The sequence below is a fragment of the Danio rerio genome, chromosome 4 (genome assembly GCF_049306965.1).
Source record: "Danio rerio strain Tuebingen ecotype United States chromosome 4, GRCz12tu, whole genome shotgun sequence".
In the NCBI taxonomy this organism is placed as follows: domain Eukaryota; kingdom Metazoa; phylum Chordata; class Actinopteri; order Cypriniformes; family Danionidae; genus Danio; species Danio rerio.
The window spans coordinates 57642501-57647500 of record NC_133179.1 but is presented as its reverse complement, the minus strand read 5'-3'; positions in this window follow the sequence as shown (position 1 = coordinate 57647500).

Genomic DNA, 5000 nt, shown 5'->3' with positions numbered 1-5000 from the left:
CTGTACCGTGTTGTCTCTAATATTACACAACAGGCTAATAGTGTATATGTCTATGCGTCTGCATATGTATAAATATGTATAATTCTATACCATTGAGAAGACAGACCAAAAAAAATGTAAAAATACAGACATTTCAATAAATGCCCAGTTGGAGGTGCTATATGCCAAGTTTTTTGCATATTCATTTATTGTTTTACTTGTAACCCATATGTATTTGTGTGCCTACTACATACTATATATGTGTGTACTATAAACTGTGTGTGTGTGTGTGTGTGTGTGTATTTTAACATTAAAAATGTTTAACACTAAAGATAATAATATTATGTTTGTGTTATAAATTTATACAAAATAAAGATGCTAATACATAATCATTTAATAATAATGATTTAATAATAATTGTTATTATTATTATTATTAGTAGTAGTAGTAGTAGTAGTGAAATGAAAATATTTTACAATGCATTTATACATATTGTACTGATTACATTCATTCATTCATTTTCTTGTCAGCTTGGTCCCTTTATTAATCTGGGGTCGCCCCAGCAACCACCAACTTATCCAGCAAGTTTTTACGCAGCGAATGCCCTTCCAGCCACAACCCATCTCTGGGAAACATCCACACACACATTCACACACACACTACAGACAATTTAGCCTACCCAATTTACCTGTACCGCATGTCTGGACTGTGGGGGAAACCGGAGCATACGGAGGAAACCCACGCGAACACAGGGAGAACATGCAAAATCCACACAGAAACGCCAATTGAGCCGAGGATCGAACCAGCGACCTTCTTTAATCGCCAATTAATCTATATACCTTATGAAAATGTATAAATATGTACCTATTTATAAATATGTGTGTAAAATATGTCTCTCTCTCTCTACATATATATTTATATATGTATACATATGTACTCATTCATTTTCTTTTCGGCTTATTCCCTTTATTAAACTTTGGTCGCCACAGCGGAATGAACGGCCAACTTCTCCAGCAGATGGTTTACGCAGCTGATGCCCTTCCAACTGCAACCCATCTCTGGGAAACATCCACAGTCATACACTATATACTACTACTACTACTACTAATATTAATAATGATAATAATAATAATAACAATAATACAAGTTATTATAATTTTTATTATTATTATTAATAAGCTTATTGTTGGTATTTTATAAAAAAATAGATATTTTACAAGACGCTTATACATATTGTACTTGTCTATCACAGTAAAATAATACACAAATTAAACACCAGCATTTTCAGGCTAGGTACCACTAGTTAATTTTGACACAGCAGAACAGTTGTTCCAATGTACTCTTGGCACATTTGGTGGCGCTGTATCTCAGTGGTCTTTGAAAGTGCGTTGAAATCTTACTTGGGTCTTGTAAACAATATTCCCATCTATCAGCAAACCCAGAATAATATCAATGTACTCTACCAATTTTAGGTTATGGATCTCTGAACTTGCCATAAATTGCAATACAGCAAGGCAAAAACAGCTATGTACCGTTGCACTCTTGGCACAATTGCAGGGGTGATAGTGTTCCGGCACCACGACGGATTTCCGGCGTACTGTGGCTGCGGGGAAAAAAAAATCAGGTTGATGGATATTGATCTGTCATTTCTCTAGATTCACAGAATTCACTCACTGCTGAAAGCGCCGGACTGGTTTTTATTAAGTGCCATTTTGTGTGCTCGTGAATCATCTTTTGAGTGTAGACGCCATGTAAATAAAAGATTAATTGTGTAATTTAGAGAGCTTTATAAATTATAACAGATCTTTGTGAGATCTCTATGAACTAAGATTAGTGACGCTTTTTAGTGATAATAAGAGGAGCGTGCTTTGCACTTTCCAGGCTATAATCCATTCAGAATTTGTATGAAACTTTCGTTTTCGGCACATATACGCTGATATGTTTTGGGAATGACATCTGCATATTTACGCTGGGATAATTCTCGAAATAACGGTGAAGCAATAGACGGGACAAAAATATATTTCCCCCTTCTCCTTAAACAACTTAGTGTTTCAGCTATGAAATAGTTCAGTTTTGTATGTAGCCTAATGGCAAAGTGTTTATATTTAGTTTCGTTTTTTATTCAGCTTATTTAGAAAAACGTTTGGAGCATTTTTTATTCGTTAAAAATATATATTTTTTTAACGAACAGCGCCCAGCGGAAGACCATCATTGTCTGTTTGATCAGTTTGCCTTCTCAGATCATCACGACTTGCCTAAAATAAAAGATATAAAACAGTTCAAGTATAAAACAATGGTAGCTTAAACGTTAAAGAATGTGTGCTATTAGGCGCATAGTTTGCTTATAAAAAGCTTGCAGGACATCGAGGCGCCAGAGCAATCACTTGCATTTTTTCAGTGGGAGCAATTTAAAGTTATCCGTCATTTTTGCTCACAAAGTACGAGTAATACATCAAAAAACGTTACAGCGTTTTTATAAAATAAAGAAAACCAAAATTATACGCTTTCTGTTGTCAGGTTTTTGAACAGGAGCGCTTAACAAAATTAAGCAAAATGTATATGCCTCACAGACATAATAAATATATTTATAGAAAGCTTTAAATTATTACTTAACGAAATAAAACAAATCGAAAACAAAAAAACTCCTTCATGTAATCCGTAAAGATGAATTTCTAAAGGCGAGTCCAAGAGGAGATTGCCAGTCAGGATCTTTGCGACACTGACTCAGAATAAGTTTATTAATAAATAATTAAGATATGTCCTTACTCTTTCCTCGACACATTCATTGTTATTTGTTTTTGCCGGTGCTTGAGGCGAGTTTTAGCTTATTGTGTGCGCTTGAACGCGGTTTTACAGTAGCAGTTTTAACATGGAGTGACATGACATCTGACATTAATTAACACGAGCAAAACCATATTTAATCATTACGCGACTTTTAACCTAATTTATTGCGTCGCAAGTTAGTTTATTTGCTGAGCTACTCCACGATGTTTTAATTTAAACGCATTTATATTATGTATTCGTAGTCATACTTCCGTACGTAATATAGTCATTTGACAGTACATGTCAGTCAAATTTATTGTGGCATGCTTATGTATGGGAGGGGTTACACTTATCTGTTGTACTCTATATTATTGCATCCTGGCAGTTCCTTTGTTCCCTACAATATGGACTTCTCTATGTTTTTAATTCATTCATTTATTTTATTATTTAACTTATTTTCATTTTAAGGTATTTTGAATAATATCCTTTAAAAAGTTTTAATTAAAGGGGTGGTCCAGAATGTTATTTTTAAGGCTTGGTTGTGTTAATAAGATGCAAAGCAATGTGTGCTCATGTTTAACTTGAAGGAAATCGTGTTATTTTTTCATAAATCTCACTTTGATTATACACAGCTACTCAGCTAACATGAAAACGACTGTCATATTTCCTAGTTTCTCTAAAAGGCCCACCCTCAAGTGACTCTGATTGGTCATCATCATAATATGCTGTGATTCGCCGATCGGCTCCACGTCACGCCCTGACAAGCACGCGCGTTTTGTGTAAACAGTCAGTCAGTCAGTCAGTCAACACGTGTCTGTAACGAGTGAAAATGGGATGCGGCTCCTTTAACTGTTTCTGTGCCTTTTAGTGTGTTTATGCGTGTATACGATGAAGTATCTGTAACACGAGAAGCGCATGTGCGCGGGAGAGATTTTTATTGTTCTTTTTCTCTCATGCTCGGATTAAGTTATTTTCTATGGTGACAGAATAAAGCACAAGATGTGAGATGAGACCTTTGTGAGCCTGGATTGATTTGTTTTTGATGTTACACTCCAGTTGGGAAATCATTGCTGTATTTTTTTTAAATCAACGCGTTACAGGACGTCTTTCATGCATATGCGGAATATGCCTGTGTAAGTAACATGAATCGTTCACATATCTTTTGCGACTTTATTGTCCGAGTTGTAAAACGCATAGCAAAGCTGCCTATAGAGAGAAACTCTGCCGTCTCCCACAGAGAGACGCAGGTGCTGGCCAAGAGTGCGTGTATGTGTATGTGTGTGTGTGCGTTTACAGCCGTTTGATAAATATAGATTTGTAACGTTAGCTAAGTCGTTAGCGGTTACCATAATTTCCCGTTGTTTACATCTTTGCTACAACACACCGTTAAAGTTAGACACTGTACATGTCATGATCAATTTCAACAAATAAAAACACTTACAGGTCATGACTCAGAGTTCACAGCGTCTCCTTGCTCCATCTTTGAGGAGATTTTAACTGAATCCAGCACTGAACTGGGAGAGATTCTGGAAGCTGTGTTTTGTCAAATCATGCTTGCTATGTATTTTATAGTTCTCTGGAACATAATTAATATTGAACTGTAAGCACTTCTGTGTTTGGGTCGTGTCATTTGGAAGCCCAACAACAGAAACAGAACAGCTCTGTGGAAACAGCAGGATGGCATTTCTCTCTCTGCAGTAACGTTACAGCGCCTTTGGCCACGGCCTTTACCTGCGCAGTGTGGGATGCGCAATAACGAACTTTTGTGATCTCACAGGGGGCGGAAGTATTTTTTGTAGTCCCCAAAATTCGTTAATTGTAGGCGTTGCTAAGCTAACTCTGTACAAATCAAGGTCTCCCTTTGCATTAAACTTTGAATATTTTACATTCAGAGATGCTGTTTATGTTCACACACCTACATTACACATCAACTGAAGTTTAAAATATAATATCGTAGTGGACCACCCCTTTAAATGCATGTTGAAAACTCATAACATATATGCATGTAAGATAACAGGTGTCATTTGCCTAATGATTTTTAAATATTAAAGCAAAGAGACTTATAAGATTAATGTGCTTATAACGTGCTTATACTGACACCTACTGGCACATGTCACAAGATCACTGACACTGGTATGTGTCACTGACATTACTGGCATGTGTCTAAAAAGAGCCACTTGACAATAATGATGATCAGGGTTACACATAGGCTGTTAATATATTTGGGCCCAGGGGCCCACAAGTTATGTGTTAAAAGT